At 35.3% G+C, this 18,716-nt stretch overlaps 1 long non-coding RNA gene and 1 pseudogene across 1 annotated transcript in view; one reads left to right on the forward strand and one right to left on the reverse strand.

Moving 5' to 3' along the window:
• The window catches only part of LOC140748355 (uncharacterized), a 364,249-nt gene that overhangs the window by 182,835 nt on the left and 162,698 nt on the right, over positions 1–18,716 (forward strand). The gene's annotated exons all lie outside the window — the stretch shown is intronic.
• Positions 293–1,202, reverse strand: LOC140747813 (uncharacterized; annotated as a pseudogene).

Below are 18,716 nucleotides of genomic sequence, written 5' to 3' on the forward strand. Positions count from 1 at the left end.
TTCACTTACTACACCCTTCAAATATTCAATGAATATTTTATATCAACATAATAGAACATGTTCATTGATAATGCTGTATTGATTTGATTCGATTTGAATAAAGTTTGATTCGTATCCAAATTGAATGTCAAAATTGTTTTTCCTTTAAGTATTTTTTATTTTATTTTTATTTCCATTTGATTCAGACATAGTTCATATTTTGTTAGTATTTACATTGCACTTAAAACCTATGTTAGTAAAATTTTTCGTAATTTAAAATAAATAAGTAACAAAGTGAACAATAAATCTAAAATCATTTTCTACACGACATTCCCATAGAGGTCACGTGCACCATATTCCAGTGACTCATTATTGGGCTGTTGACCTTCTGACTAATGACGCTTACGAGGCCGTTGGTGCTGCCAGTCACACGTCGCATCAGGGATGCGGTCCTTTTACGTATGATCGCATAAAAATCGTCCACCTGCGCTTCAGTAAACATTCCTGATTCACTGCAGTAACGTGGCAGCCCCATCAGCACTCTAAAAGCGTCATTGTACTGAACACGCAGAGCGTTGTATGCCTACCGCGAATATTTGGTCCAGAGGTTGCAGGTGTAAAATGATTGGCAGTAGGCTTGAAAAAGTGTGACTTTAACACTTATATCGCATCGCGCAAACCTTCGGGCCAGCATATTGCATCTGACAGCCAACGCCCTGCATTCCCTCTCTATGTCCATATCGTCCATGTCATTCTCCGTGACCCAGTGACCAAGGCATTTAAATTTTGTTACTCTATTTAATAGTGTACCACCAAGATATAACGGTGGTACAGAGGAGTAAGTTTTGCTACCAGCTTTAAAGATAAGCACCTCACTCTTCTTAGAGTTATGGCTAAGTCCATGTGACACTGCGTAATTCTCACAGACCGACAGCATTTTCCTAAGACCGCTGATTGAGGGACTCAGCAGCACCATGTCGTCCGCATAACTTATATTATTAACAAATGTGCCATCAACAGAGCATCCGACACCAGTGGTGCTGAGCTCCTCAATCAGGTTATTGAAATTACATAAAAGTTGAAAAGTTTAGGTGAAGTTAACCCCCCCTGCCTTACACCACACTCCAACCTGTATGGTCCGAGAGCTCGCCGGCCCACCTATCTGAGTTGGTCTGATTTCCAACTCCGCTGGTAGATCCGTACCATATGATATCTTCTTCCATAAAACATCATATGATACCACGTCGAAAGCCTTGGACAGAGCCAAAAAACACGCATACACAGGCGTCCTCCTTCCGGTATAATAATGTATGACACTTTTTAAGCAAAAAATTGCTGGTTCCGTAGACAGCCCTGCATGAATGCATGAATGGAAGTGGTGAAATATCATCCGATTAACTACATATTTACTTAATTGCTACTTCTACATAAAAAGGTTTTTTCTTTGGATTATTGTAATAAGTGTACAATAATCCAATGAAAAAACCGACGCCAGACGTTCGCTGATGTAACTCGTGACGTCAAAACGTCAGACGTCACGAGACCTATCGTGTCACGTGACGCGTCACATTTTGAAGGAAACGTTTTCCACGTCTCAGACTCGCTGAAAGTACAATGCGTTGACGAGTGGGCGACCTTAATAAACTTTGTAAAGTAGGTGAAGCACGTGACCGAACTGATAGGGTTTTTTAAAATATAATTGAAGTTAATATGATGTTGCTAGCTTGATATCTACTAATTGTCGGTTTTCTGCAATTTATAATGGACCATATAGTCAATTTAAGTGTCATTTCTACCCGATAAACGGCTATAATGTGCTCTAAATACCTTTAAGTCAACTCTACCTACTTTACATTAGCCGCAGATCCATTTTTTTAGCCTGCAGATGAATGGGGATTCCCCTGGACTATAAGTTGGGAAGCCTCGGATTAGTATGTCTCCCTTGGTTCAAACTGAAACGCAGCATCCCTGGCCAATACGGTTGTAACGCAAAAAAAAGTACGGCGGTGGTGCCACCGAAATCAAACCACAAAGGGTTCTAGCATCTTCCAAAATACTTCCTTCGTTGCTGCCTTCTTTTTGTTATCGTTGTTGATTTAAATATTCCTCCAAACCAAGCTATCATGCGTTAGAGATGAACTTACTAATTAGACTGCTAATAAGCATGTAATCCTACGGCCTAGCCAGCTTGATCTCTACTCAGCCTAATCTAATCTAATCGTTACTAATCTACTGCCTTAGAACACAAAAAATCACAACGTGACTGTACTGTTAGCAACAGGAATGGACAACATGTTTCAAATTTATTATTGAGTAAAATTATCAAATATCCTTAACTTCGGCGATTTGATCAAACAAAGAAAAAGTCGAAAGTAGATGCGTACGACACAAGTCGTACAATCAACGTAATGAACCGAGTTGCGATGTCACATCACGTCACGTTACGTCTCGTGCTGCTCACGTGACGCGTGACGTGACGTCACGCGTCACGTGAGCAGCACGAGACGTAGCTGGTATCACGTGACACGATTCCTCTCGGGTGAAATGTCAAGCATCTCAGACGTATTACAGCAATACAAAGGAGCGTTACCGACGATTTGCAAACTCTTACAAACTTCCTGTTAAGACATTTTGATGTGACGTATTCGAACGAACTTGTCGCGGCCGGAGGTAGGTACCTACTTTGCACGTGACGATCGTCGTCGAAGGAAAATTTATGAATGATTTTCAAAGGTATCTAAATACTCAACAGAATGTACCTACTCGACCTCATTTTGCTCTTAAAATTTCATTAATGTAATGAGTGATATTATGAATGAGTCTAATAAATAGATATTTACCTCAAATCACATTATCTGATAGGACATCAGTCTAATAGATCATATGTAAGGCCGTTATTTCTATAAAAGTTGTGTTTTTTAAAGCCAAACCTCATACATTGCTCATTAATATATAGTGACAATTTCATCCTCTACGAAAAACTTACATAAGTTGTATAGGTAAGATAAGTTGTGTAAAATAAACTATTTTACTGTTACTTTTATAAGTTTTGATATAAAATACGCTGAACTATGACAATGATTTCATTGTGTGTCATCAGTAACAGATAAGATCATTCACCAAAACAAAAGGTAAAAAGGGTATTTATTACCCAGTACAAGAATTACCAAACACCACAATCTAGAATAAATATAGCGACAGTCACATGTTCCCGTAGCGTACGCTAAGCACCTCCGTACCAAGATAGTCCCGATGAATCGGCGTGACGTCACGAGACCTATCGCTCGCATCACGTGCCGTGTCACATTTTAGGGCAACGCTTTCCACATCTCAGACAGTGTAGTGTCAGTAATACAATGGAGCATTCCCGTCGAGTGGGAGGCTCTTATCGATCTACTGGGACGTCATCGGGCGATAGCGGGCGCGGCGACGCAAAAAGCGTGTCAGTGTGGCGGGCACAAAGCCTTTGTGGCGGACCGGACGCCGCTCGCCGCCGCCACCAGCTTTGTTTGCTGTTTAGTTCGCTCGCCTCTAAAAGTGGTGATTTTAGTACTGTAAAGTTTGTTAGTGCGCTTGTTTAGGTGCACTAATGGTTAGAGTAGCGTATAACTGGTGGTTCACGTGATAGGTTCTCGAAACAATAAATTAAGATCGAAGTATTTATTTTTACAATTTTCCTTTCAATCACTTGCCAATTTCCATACTTGCAATTTTATCTAAAGTTTTCGGACTGTTGAAAAGTTGAAAGTTAAAAAGACGTTATATAATATTTACGAGCGTTAAAATATTGTTTCTAAAAGGGTGAAAAGGGTAAAAGGTGGTGAAACCCTTTCAATTTTTTTTGCTGCGAAATTATTTGATCATCATCACGATTCTTGGATTATTCTGTCTCATAGCAACAATAATGCGCTGTTTTTAGTAAGATTATTGTTTGAAGTAAGGGATAAACTTCTAACTTTTCTACTTACTCTGAAATAACTTCAGGCACGACTTTCCATTCTGTATTACATGCGATTGGTAAAATTATTTATCACACGAAAGATTGTATTAATTAAATGTTATCATATAAAAATATATATAACGTACCCAACCATGCATCACTAAATGTTAAATAAAAGCTAAGAATGGACTTATTTACAAAATATATACAAGAAAACTATAAATAAAATAAGCCATCTAAAATTGCCGTGTGAGGCATGGTTCCCAAAACGCTGGCGGCGTTTCCTTGCTGCACGGCAAGACTTAATCTTTGTGCAAAATAGCCGCCAGCTTTTTGGTCACCGGAAGCAGTGACAAAATTTGGTCGACATATCTCACATGAATTTTTTCATGTCAGATGACCATGGACCCATTGTCTCTAAAGCAAATCTCATTTAATGTACGTTAGTAATTAAAAATGTAATAAATGATAAAATCTCATGCATCACTTGAAATAAAATGTTTATGTTTGTAAATCAAAATCACTGTTGCGCAGTTGTTTTGAAAATGGTTTCAAGGATCATCCGTATCATGATTCGAAAATGATCGCCATTGCCATTTCAGCTGTCAAATGTGCGTCAGATGATGATGTAGAACGAATCTGATATAGCAAGTGGACAATGTTGGGCATTGCTACATCGAATTGAGCAATTTACTCTGTACATACGTCACGTAGGAAGAATATAGGAAATGTGTAGACGTCGCTGAATTCGTAGAGACGGGACCTCAACTAAAACATTAAACTTTTGGTTAGTAATGTTATACCTTATGACCTATACCATTTTAGGTAGCATTAATTATATAATAGGTAATTTATATTTTAATACTTTTTAAAGACATGTCTACACTCACAGCCTCACAATAACTCCCTGAGCCGTAATAGATATGTCGCCAAATATCCGGACCTAGAACAGAATCTTATTCATCATTGAGATGTTTGACTGTCCAAGGATCGAACTCGGGACCTCTTGCGCTCTCTGACCTGTATAGTAGCCACTTCTCCATTCATCAAACTGAAGGTACACCTACTAAATACTTAGGTACGCCTCAAAACACCGTCAAAATGTGACTTCTATATGTTAGTAGTTTATGTAGTGTGTAGTAATACCTCACCTATGTTTGTTCACGACACAAAAACATATTTGCAAACCGTAGCTCATTTGTGACTAAAAGTTTCCAAAAAGAAAATAGAAAGTTTATCACAAAATCGCTGTGCATTTCATTTTTTGATGGCCACGAAGGGAAAGATTGACATGATATACGATGAGGTAGGTACATTTAATATGTCTAGTGTGACTTAAGAACGAATGTGGGGGTGTCTCGACGGGGGCGGCTCGAGGCGACGAAACTCGAAGATGTTTTCACTCAAAATAATAAGTTCCAAGTCAATTTTTTGCGAAACTCGGTGTAATGGATTGTTGGAAACTTCGATAACTTTCGGAAGTTGCTCTTCGATTTTATTTTGCTAAGGAATTTTTTAGCCAATTTCCTCCGGTAAAGTTAGAAATCTTCCAGTCACCCTTCAGTGGATGGCGCCCGATTTTTATACACAAAATGCCCTATTGGATCTGGTGGCTTTTTTGGTATTCCATTATTTGCGTCCAATAAATAAATCCATACTATAATTAGGTATACAAATAGATAAACGTCAAATATATGGCTGTCATTTCATAATAAGAGAGTCGTCGATATATCGGATATTTAAAAGTGAGTAAACGTTTTTTGTGTTTGTCTGTTTGTCTTTACTTTTTCTAGGTATCTACTGTACCTAATCTTCATAGAGCGAAACGGTTTAAAATATTTTCTTACCTTTTTCATTTTTTGAATTTTTTCTTACATTTTTTTGTTTAAATGAGAAAGTAGCGCGACAAGAGAGCATTGTTTTTCTTATCTTACTCTTTATCATTTAACATTTATATTCCTTCGGTTACTAATTCACAAATATCTGTTAACAAAAGAAGATCAGTTAACACATATTAAATATAGATACCTAATATGACATACCCAAACAGTTTAAAGGTATAAACTCCATAAACACTTACAACAAAAACAATATTCTCATTGCGTTTTCAACAACTGGGACAAATCGTTCTTCCCCAAAATACTCAGAACAATATATGAAAGAATAATAAAATTATAGTTACGTCCCATAATATTTAAACCCAATAATTCAACCAGAGCACGCCCACAAAATCACATCACGAACAGTCCATACGAAATACATTATTGATTTCTTAAACTTATTGTCTTATAATGAAAAGGCTTGTCATACGCAACCCATTTGTAATTGAATCACACGATGCGATTTAGGTAGCTTTTCATCGTCAGCGATAAACGACAAACTATCATATTTAAATTAAAAACTAGCAAACGATTTTTAATAAGTAATTTGAAATTTATGACATCGTTTTAAATCTTTTATTCATATTATTATTTATTTTAAATTTTTTATATATTTGTATTGACTGGACGGGCAACACTACTTTTTTGTCTTCAAAGTATATATCTATATAGGTCTCATCATGACACTAGATGTAACAGTTATCAGTGGTATACATATAGCAGATCTTATTGTTCTCCTTTTATATTTCTTTCCTAAAAGAAACATAGTATAGAATAATGTGTAGCCTTTTTGTAGTGTGTAGGCAGTAATCTTTGTTTGACAAGATTGACTGTAAATGGATTTTATCATTACAATTTATTAAACTTTTGTAACTCCGATCATTAAACTTCTACAACTTTCATGTACTAAAAAGTCTTGGCTGTTGAATAGTTACAGGCATGTAACAATGCGATTAATATTCGCGCGTACCTTACCCGATTTATCGTCAGCGATGAGACACGAGGCTTATTTGACAGACCGTAACCCCAACAATTTCTGTCCGTGGCACATTGATGGCGCGTAAAACAAATAACTAACACTCCATCCGTCAGTGGGGAGCGAAAGTTAATAAAATTCATGTATCGGAAACTTATAGCCGTGAAATATTGTTTGCGGTAAGGGCGCAACCCTTGGTTTTCTTAAGATGAAATTACTTCAAGATTTCTCGTAAAAGCAGACGAATGGAACGTAAACTTATCTCGCAAATCGGAGTGATGAGGAGGCAATTATTTTTTTAGTGTTATAGAATAGTATTAATTTATTTATAGCTTACAATAAGGTCGAACTCATGCCAAAGGTAGTATATAATATTATGTTATTATTTATAAAAATAATTATAAGTAATTAAAGTGTCTCTCTACGATTTTTTTCTTTCAGTTTATCATTTGCTTTGGTCCATCTTATAACATTTCTATTTTTATCTAATCAGACATAAAAAAATATTTAAGGTTTCATCAATATTCACATTCATTACAAGTATTTAGAGTCTAAATTGTTATTTCGTCTATGACTCATGCACTGCGGTGCATTAGTGGCACTTCCGGATCCTTCCTTCCGCCCTACAGCTTTTTTGGTAAATGTTGATACTTAATGCTACTCGTAACTATGTTTATTTATGACTACATTTTGCCTACGATTTCGTTCGTAAGAACTTTGTCTTTATTTGCTGTACTATACAGAAAATTTGTCATAGATTTAATACTAAGATTTATTTGTAAAGTAAGTCATTATTTTATTTCCTATTAACAATTTTCGATTTATAATTACTGTAGCACCAGTACCATTCATCATTAGCCCTTAACACTACAACAGCACATAACTCGTAAAAGGATTTTGACGTAATGACGTGATTTGTAAGTCCCCAATTCTACAATAGTTATTACAAGTCCAATTCATATTGAGAACATTTTAAAGAATAAGATGAAAATAAAATATTACATTATCATCAATATTTTAGTATAAAATGGAAAGCAACGGAGAAACATGAAAATGTCAACAGCAATTTGTCATTAAAATATTTTCAGGGCCTAAATATACTTTTTGAGTTTCCGAGTCGGACTGACGCGGGTAGACCTTGCGATAGAAGGGTAGAAGGGTAGTATTTCCTGTTCCCGGGGAGGGGGTGGCCTTTGTTGCGATAACCGGAAGCGGAGGGCTCCGACCGAGGGTAATGTCAACTGTGAGGTATTTTTAAGTTTCTTCCCAGAGTGCTGATTACTGTGCTACGTTCATGGGATTTTTAATGTGATTTCTTGATGTTACGAAAAAACGGTGTTACGGAAAACATTTCGTTCGTTTTTGGTCATTAGGCGCGGTGCGCTGAAATAAGATTAATACTTGTCACTGTATAATGTATTCGGGTTTTTTAATATTAAAAAATGTAGGAGACGCTTGTTTCATATTTTTTGGTATTTTTATCAAAAGTCAAAAATACCTAGCGGTCTACAATCACAGATGTCCTATGTTGCGAAAATATTATGTTTGAACTTACTAGACTTGTTCCTTGATCCATTACGAAAAAACTCATTAGACGGATAGACGTCCAAATTTTAAAATAGTCAATGTGCCTCTAAAATCATATAAAAGTGCGCACTACGATAAATGTAAATGTTGCAAGGATCCTGTTTTGATACTGTTTCATATTTTTTTATTTATATATTTCTGTTGTGAATGTTGTTGCTGTGACTATTCGCGATACCTATTAAGTTAAAATTCTGATTCGTAGTTTAGTAAAAAATAAATACAATTTTTGCACTTTAGGTTTCAAAGACAAGTAGGTATTTTTATCTATTTAAAAATTTTAATTCATAACAAAATTATGAAAATATAAAATTGGAATTACGCTTCGCTACATAAACTTGAAAAGCATTGTATGTATTTGTCGCTGTTTCGTAGCCTATTACTAGGTACAGTCACGTACAGATTGTTAACTGCAAACCGTTACTACATTTTACACTTGAGCTCTCAGGAACCACTCCTGTGGCCAGCAATCAGCTAAATGGCCGCTCTTAGCGCGAACAATAATAATTTTTAGTTGCAGCGAGCGCCGATAATGGCTACAATTTCCGACGATTAGCGACCGATGGCGGCGGGCGATTTGCAGGACACTTGTAAAAATGGACCTAATGACTAGCCGGAGTGCTACTTACTTGTACGTAGTTCCGCGTTCTAGTAGCTAGAAAATATCGATCAACTTCTAATATTGTTGAATAGAAATAACCTTTCTAAATAATTTATATTATCTACAGTATTCGTAGAGAACTATTTACGTTTTAATGTTAATTATAATTCAGTGACGATAATTACGATTTTTTGTAAAAATGGATCTAACGACTAGCCGGAGTGTTACTTGCTCATAGGAAGTTCCGCGTCTTGTGCAAGATATTACTGAACAGAAATTTCTAGAAATAAACTACGTAAATAATATACCTACTTATCAGTAAATCATAATTAAGAATTATTTGCGTTTTCGATTATACTTATAATTTAGTGATCGATAATGGATACAATTTCCGATATTAGCGACCGATGGCGGCGGGCGATTTGCAGGACACTTGTAAAAATGGACCTAATGACTAGCCGGAGTGCTACTTACTTGTACGTAGCTCCGCATTCTAGTAGCTAGAAAATATCGATCAACTTCTAATATTGTTGAATAGAAATTTCTAGAAATAACCTTTCTAAATAATTTATTTATTACTACAGTATTCGTTAATTTTAATTCAGTGACCGATAATGGCTTTTATTTGTAAAAATGGATCTAATGACTGGCCGGAATTCTACTTTTACTTGTACGTAGTTCCGCGTTCTAGTAGCTAGATATTGTTGAATAGACATTTCTGGAAATAAACTACCTAAATAATATTCTTATTAGTATAACAATCGTTGAGAATTGTGGTTTTTAAGGTTATTTATAATTCAGTAACTGATAATGGCTACAATTTCCGATATTAGCGACCGATGGCGGCGGGCGATTTGCAGGACACTTGTAAAAATGGACCTAATGACTAGCCGGAGTGCTACTTACTTGTACGTAGCTCCGCATTCTAGTAGCTAGAAAATATCGATCAACTTCTAATATTGTTGAATAGAAATTTCTAGAAATAACCTTTCTAAATAATTTATTTATTACTACAGTATTCGTTAATTATAATTCAGTGACCGATAATGGCTTTTATTTGTAAAAATGGATCTAATGACTGGCCGGAATTCTACTTTTACTTGTACGTAGTTCCGCGTTCTAGTAGCTAGATATTGTTGAATAGACATTTCTGGAAATAAACTACCTAAATAATATTCTTATTAGTATACTAATCGTTGAGGATTGTGGGGTTTTAATGTTATTTATAATTCAGTAACTGATAATAGCTACAATTTCCGATATTAGCGACCGGTGGCGGCGGGCGATTTGCAGGACACTTGTAAAAATGGACCTAATGACTAGCCGGAGTGCTACTTACTTGTACGTAGTTCCGCGTTCTAGTAGCTAGATATTTTTGAATAGACGTTTCTGGAAATAGACTACGTAAATAATATACATACTTATCAGTAAAATAATAGTTAATAATTATTTGCGTTTTTGATGTTTCTGATAATTTATTGGTCGATAATGGCTAAATTTCCCGACGATTAGCGACTGATGGCGGCAGGCAATTTGCAGGATACTTGTAAAAATGGACCTAATGACTAGCCGGAGTGCTACTTACTAGTACGTAGTTCCGCGTTCTAGGAACTAGATATTGTCAAATAGAAATTTCTACTTATAAAAATATATTTATTAGTACACTAATAGTTCAGAACTATTTGTGTTTTTAATGTTAGTTATCATACAGTGCGGCGAGCGATTTGTAGCACACTTGTAAATATGAACCTAATGACTAGCCGGCGTGCTAATTTCTCGTAAGTAGCTCCGCGTTTTGTAAAAGAAAATATCGATCCATTTCTAGAAATAAACTACCTAAATAATATACTTATTGGTAAGTATTGTAACAGTTAATTTTGCGTTTTTACAGTTATTTATATTTCAGCGCTGATAATGGCTATAATTTCCAATTAGGGACCGATGGCGGCAGGCAATTTGCAGGACACTTGTAAAAATGGACCTAATGACTAGCCGGAGAGTCACATGCTCGTACGTATTCCACGTTCTGTGCTAGATATTTTTGAACAGTTTTTAGACAATATATAATTCAAGTTTTTTGTCTGTAATCTTTTATCAATTAGATATATCTAGTAAAAAATTTAATAAAAATATGAAAAATGTTTAATGACGTCAATTATTAGGCTGAACTTTAAAATGATAGCTGTTAAAATGAAAGTGTTATTTGGTTCTTCGATCAAAATAAATTTAAAGGAATAAAATATAAAATTACAATATAAAGGAATTCATCATTAGATTGAAGAACCGTGCACTCAACGATGTCAATCAAAGTAAAAGGCTTTTTTATTTCGAAGTATTTTTTACTGTATCTTTTAAATTCACTGGATATATATTTGTGGGCACTACGATATACGTCGAAGTTGGACGGATTCTGCTTTTAGACTTTTTCCCTAAACGTTTTCTTCATATATTTCTGTTGTCCATTTGCGATATTAAGTAGGTAGATATGTAGTATCGATATATTACATATAATATGTTGTTGCCTTCGCTTCCAAATACTCTATGGGCTTTTTTTACAACCTCCGTTGCTGTGTAAGAAACGAAAATATATTGATTCAAGTTTGTCAAAACAACACGAGAGTGAAAGCGGAAGCGGCGGTCGGGCGACACGATTTGTCCATTTATCCCGCTGCCGTACAAAAAGGGTGACGGAAAACTACTAAAATACCCAGTTGTCATTTTTACCAACTATGTATCTAATTTATATGGAATGTATATCAGAAATTCATTTCCACTTGCTGTAAGAAAAATATCGCAAGGAAACCTAAACACCTGAGAGTTCTTTAAGAAAAATAAGTTCTCGGAGACGTGTGAAGTCTACATACAAATATTCCTGAGCCAGCGCAATGGACTAAGCCCCTCTATGTCTGAAACGACACAAGTGCCCAATAGTGGGCCAGTAATGGGCTGACGAGGACGACAAAAATGCACAACTAATAATTGTATTGTTCTTAGTAGGTATTGCAAACGTCCAGAGGCTCTATGACGAAATTATTTTATTTATACTTTGGCAATTTAGCCATCAGATTTCATTCATTCAATTTATCCCGCAACCATTCAAAAATCTAACAAGTAGAAATCTATGTATTTTAGACTATTCTATCTATTTGAAATAATAAAATTAAAATAATTCTAAACTCTGACTACCAAGGCATAGCTTTAAAACTAGCATACGTACCTCTGCATGGTAGATATTATTATGAAATTATATTATGAAATACGTAATGAAGTGAATGAGTTTAAAAAAAAAAGGAAAAATATTAATAGCCAAAACTTAAACTATACGGCCGTAATGTAGAGTATTCATCTATCACCTGAGCTATAAAAGGGTAGAGCGGGGTTGACGGCGATTGAGGCCTTCTTATTTATCCACCGTGCCCTATTGGCGTCAGAACGTGTGACCTTTCTTAAGGGGAGAGTGGGCACGAATGCGTTACGATGACCGATGGGGCAAATGGGGCTAAGTTAGCTTTAGTGCTTTTGGTGGTAACTTGACTTTAACAGTTTCAATGTTATAAAGTTGCAGGAAGTATAAGTAGCCTATACTTATTTATTTTTAGATTTTAAGGTTTTAATAGGTTAATCAAATTGAGTATTTTGTGCAATTTTATGAAGGTAGATATATACATACCTTAAAACAATAGTCAGCAATAAATTTGACGACCCGCGTGGCGGAGCGGTCACCATACCGGTCTGACGCGCAAAGGGTCCCGGGTTCGATCCCCGGCCAGACAGATATCTAAATGATGAATTTAGATTTCCGTTCCTGGGTCTGGGTGTTTGTGTATTTGTCTATGTGTGAGTCCATGGCACCCACGACACAGGGAATCCTAGTGTGGGGCTGTGAGTATAGAAAGCGTTTATTTATTAAATTTAATAAAACATCATAAAACTTTTCACCTACCTATTTCTGACTAGTAACAGCGGCGTAGCATTGCTGTGTTGGTTTGAAGAATATTTTAAGGCAGAGACTAGACGTTCCAGTTTAGTCAACAGGTTTAGCAACGCGTCTGTAACACAATTTAGGTAGAAGTTAAGCTTCAATATTATAAAAAAAACATCCAACAATAAGATCAAACATACAAAATACATCCTACATAAAATATCTAATCCTATCTAGGGTTGATTACAGATGTCCATGAGCGGCAGAGCCACTTACTATCGGGTGAACTGCAAGCTCGTCTGCTACTCCTATGTTATAAACGAGCTTTTGCCCGCGGCTTCGCTCGCATTACGAAGTAATATTTTCAACCCCTATTTTACCCCCTTGGGGGTAGAATTGATCAAAATCCTTTCTTAGCGGATGCCTACGTCATAACATCTACCTGCATGCCAAATTTCAGCCCGATCCGTCCAGTGGTTTGGGCTGTGCGTTGATAGATCACTATGTCAGTCAGTCACCTTTGAGTTATATATATTTAGATAAAGATAGTAAATGCCTGCAATAAACGAAACCGAATCTTGTCAACATAATCCGTTTATTACGAACCAGCTAAGAATGTAATTGTTTTTATGGTAGTCGCCAACATAACCTCAGTCTCAGCGCACGGTCCGGCGCTATAACCGTATATCTTGTCTTTGTGCGCCACTATTTATGGCCATCCTTATTTTTATTTTAATGCTGATGCGACCGGTGCCGCCGTGTCTCGTCGCGCGAGTAATCTTTGGACACCCTAGCTAGTTTTAGGTAATTTGTGAGTGTTATTTTTACAAGATTTCGTTTCTTACTTCTATATGTATATTTCTTTGCTATTCCTGTGTCTACATCTTCACATCGTTGTTACGTCTTCGGGTTCAATAAACGAGTTTAAAATAAAGATTAATAAATAAAGAGTTTAATAAAGATAAAGTATGGTATGGTCAATTGATCTCTATGGCAATGAGAAACTCTTAAGCACTAAGATCTCGTCTTGTTTTCTACACTATCAATCCAAATATTTGAATCCCTTCTAAGTAATTGTTATGATATTTAATTCAATAAAAACATCCAAAAAAATCTAGGTATAACAAATAACAAAGGTTTATAAAAAAAAACAAAGCAAAAAAATATTAATATTAACATTATTAAATGCTACAGAATGTTTAGAAAATAGCAACAGGTTTTATAAATTTTAATAGCGAAATTATTTAATAATTAAACAATGTTTGTATTAACAATTTCTGTTAGTCCAATGTGCTATTTGGGGTATGGTAATGAATTACAGGGGTAAGTCAACGGCCGGAGGGAGGGTTAGATGGCTGATAATTAATGATTTTTGTACAAAGCGCAAACCGCACTGTAAAGTGGCTACCCCCTGAATCAGGTAAGTGGAATACACTGGTATCGGGGTTGCTACGATAGTTATATTGGTATTTTGGTATAGCTATTTCTTTGTACTAAGTTGTCTACCTACTTATTAGCATTAAGTATTAAAGCGCAAACCTATTACAATACATCTGTGTATAGAAGCTTATAGTAGGTACCGTATTTAATCACGATCTAAAATTATCATTAAGGTATGCTATTTTTTCCTGTAAAAAGCATTCTAATCTACTCTCTGTACGCCATCTTACTGATACCTAATAATGTATCTTTACCAAACTTACCCGCACGTATCTACTGACAGACAGACAAACACATTTTAATAATGTGTTAACTTAAAATATAGGTGTAAATTTATAACAGTTATGAACATCAGCTATAACTTGATTTTTATAATTTTGTGGATAAATGAATAACTCTTGCTTTAACCGTGCTCCGACGATAAACATGAGTAAACCTTGAGTTCTTCATGTTGGACCTACAAGTTCTCCGTAATATTCCAGAGCCTTATTCACCAAATTGTTTAACCAAAATCATGGTGTTGTTGATTACGAAAGTTGGATAATTACACTTCATAATAATAAATAATTAAAAGCCGACGTCATTACTTTTTGGTCACAACTCATTACCACAACAAAAGCGTTATATGGTAAATTTTAAATGACGCATTAATACGTCCTCGGAAAAATCATTCCCTTCCGGTCGGTTTGGGAAAATCGTTAAAAATTGTTTTTCCCAAACAAAACGTCCATTAAACGTGAACTCAACCCCATCCCGCCGCGGGATTATAATAAATGACGCAATAATGCCACGATATAATATTAACACAAAGTTAAGCCCGTTTTTATTTCGCCGCCAAAACTTCAGTGACGTTTTAGTAGGGCCAAGTTTTATGGGTCAGAACTTAGGATATCTTCAAAAATTCTAAATATACTTACTTATCTCAATATTGTTAATGACACAAAAATGGCATTAGTTTGTAGACAATAAACTACAGAAATTATATAATCAATTGTGTTCAAACGCTTATTTATTCACATTTTATTAAATTTGTATAGTCCGCGCAAAACTGCTAGTCCGCTCTGAAGTTGTTGCGAGCAGGTACATTGCTATAGGTACTTTGCTATAGCGACACGACTCATTTCTATATTCGGAGCGGACTAGCAGTTTGGCGCAGACTCTGCTATAGCTTAGTATTACTATAGGTAGCACAATTTGTTCCCAGGTCTAGTCAAGCTGAAAATCAAGACAATTTTCTGCTGTTTTCACTTTAAGTGGTAACTTAATCATTAGGTACTTCTTCACTTCACAAAAATAACTTTATTAGTAGTATTAATTCTCCGTGTACCTTAATGAACGATATTTCCGTCAAAAAAAATTAAGTCATTCTCAAGCGACGTTCCAATGAGTTTTATTTTGAAAAATATTCTTATAATAGGTAGAGCTTATCCCGCAAAATCAAAATAGTTGGTTATTACACGCCCTTTTACGGGTGCGTTCTTAAAAATGTCTGCATGAACAAAATATATCGCAAATATTTATCAAACGCACCACCGTCACCAATACGGGTGGGGGATGTGGAAATGGTGCGATTTTGGTAATGTTTCGTGAAATGTATACTTATAAAAGTTTAAAGGAGAATTTTATTTGATTATTTGAATTCCATAGCTGGTACTAGTCGATAGATACTAGACATTTTAGGGTAGGCAGGTTTTAATTGTAAGAAATTGGGAATAGTCAGGCAGGTGTCTAATCGTCGACGAACATAAATTTGTCTTCTTTATTCCTTTAAGTACCATAGGTGTCTAGATACCTAACTAAATTGACACGAGTTTACTAAAAGTATTTATGTATTATTCTTTGAGAGCTTAGGTACCTATTTACAATTAGTTTCGATAAAAAAGTCATGTTTTGGTAAATAACAAGTTTTCGACAATTTTGATGTCGTAACAGCCAATGATTTGAGACTAAAAATCACTTAGACTTACTAATATTATTAAAATTAGCTTTGATTATAAGTACCTATTTATTTACCAATATTGTTCACAAACCACATTCAGAAGCTGAAGTGCAATCTTTTTTATTATTTAGATACTATGTAGAAATGCACCTATAACTCAAGATATAGTTTAAGGCGATAGGTATGTCTTGATAACCTTCGGGGCAGCGGCGACATTGACATGTCTCCTGCTCTCGGCCGATGGTGCTCTGTCGCCTCTTGAACCGCTCGAGGGCTCTGCACATTCGAGCCTATACTCTACTACGCTACTATAGCCTGTATAGTGAGTATGATACACTCAGATCTAGTTGAGGTATAGTGGTTACTAGCAAGATGTCAAATGAAATCGAAATATTATATTTAGATATTTTTCACTAAATCTTAATAAACTACCACTAAAAGACATTTTAATCATTTCATAAGACAAGCATTAGATATATAAGTTGCGTGCAAAAGGTATGGTATTTATTTATATATCTAATAATAATTTTAACAAAGTTCCAGCAAAACTAGTTATTTTTCGATCTAATTTCGTGTTCAATGCTAGAAACCGTATAGGATCGATTTTAGATTTTAGGCTCTCCTCGGAGTACGTACGTATCAAACCCGGATTCTTGAAACAGTGATAATTTCCATGCTTGTTTCCCAACTTTTACACTAATCACTTAATCCCATCTAGATCCGTAATCATATTTGTAGGTACGTATTTAGGTACTCAAACCCTACCTATATTTATTACTTACTGGCTTTCGTCACAACTTTATATATTCCATAACTTTATTTTACACCACTTTAGTAGCATTTACCTACTTTAAATCTATTGCGAGTAACGTACGCTTAACACTGTAGCGTGGAGTTCACTTGTAAGACGCGAGCTATCAAGCAGTTCACACTGAACCGAGTTTCTTTACACGCTAAGTAGGTAGTTCATTTCAGTCACGTCATGTTTACTTAGAAGTATGGTTTAAAAATAATTAAGGAAAATATTTTCCGAAATTGTGGCAATGTTTTCATTGAAATGAGTAATATTTTATAGTAGGTTGTAGGTTATTGGTACTCTACATTTCGGCTAATGGGGTGAATAATGTGTTCAAAATAGTATTTTAATGGATAAAGCCTTAAATTTGCAAGCATATGGGATAGGTATTTTATACCTTCGTATTTAGTTACTTTTTCGTATTAAAGTTTTATTTACACTATGTAACTATTTACTTATTTAAACTATGTAACGTAGAGTTCACAGCCACTGCAAGACCTGCCGAAGTACATGCCGAAGTATTTAAATTGCAACAAAGTTCCTACTTTTCACATAAATATTTACCATTTCCATTTCCTTTAATTAACTTAGTAGAGAAATAGATAGATATACCTACCTAGAACTTAGAATAGGTAAGTTTAGAAGTTCACAAATTTGAAAATTAATTGACAATTTTAGTTGCATTATTTTACCAAAACTACAAACCTACTTACAATTGTCAAATGAGCATCGTTACCTAACAGTTTTTAACGTTATAGGCTAAGCTAGCTTTAAAAGGCATCTGGAGTAGTCCTATGAGACAGACAACCCCTTCCACCCGCCACCCCCAACCTGCCGCTTTAATTGAATAATCTCAATCATTAATCATACAACCGTCTGTGGATGAACTTGATTCATTTTTAGTCGAGTTTTGTGACTTCGATCGTTAACTGACTCACGGTTGAAAATCTTAGATGTAGGTAAGTAGAGGTATTTACTGCCTACTTTTAATATGCTACCTGTACCTAAAATATAGTAGGTAGATATAGTTAACGCCAAGCTGCTAGTCCGCTCTGAAGTTGTTGCGAGCAAGTATACCTACAATACAATTTACTATGGCGACGCGATTCATTTCTATATTCAGAGCAAACTAGCAGTTTTACGCGGACTATACATAAGTTAACAATATTTAGATAGATACCTTACCCTAGTCTTATGATTAGGGTAAGGTATCTATCTAAATATTCGTAACTGATTAAAAATAGAAAAGATTTTACTCATCTCTAAAATTTTCGAAATGTTTTTACAACAAATAGAAATACCTACCTAATACGTACCTTCCTGCCTAATGTAGGTAAACTTATAATTTCACAAAATTGAAAATTAATTGAGTATTGTTGCATTAATTTTACCAAAACTATAAACCTACTTACAATTGTCAAATGAACATCGTTACCTAACAGATTATAACGTTAAAGGCTAGGCTAGCTTTAAAAGGCATCTAGAGTAGCCCTATGAGACAGACAACCCCTTTTCACCCGCCACCCCCAACCTGCCGCTTTAATTGAATAATCTCAATCATTAATCATACAACCGTCTGTGGATGAACTTGATTCATTTTTAGTCGAGTTTTGTGACTTCGATCGTTAACTGACTCACGGTTCAACATCTTAGATGTAG

The sequence above is a fragment of the Epargyreus clarus genome, unplaced genomic scaffold, assembly GCF_041222505.1.
Source record: "Epargyreus clarus isolate Ecla_fem2 unplaced genomic scaffold, WU_Ecla_fem_2.2 ptg000015l, whole genome shotgun sequence".
In the NCBI taxonomy this organism is placed as follows: domain Eukaryota; kingdom Metazoa; phylum Arthropoda; class Insecta; order Lepidoptera; family Hesperiidae; genus Epargyreus; species Epargyreus clarus.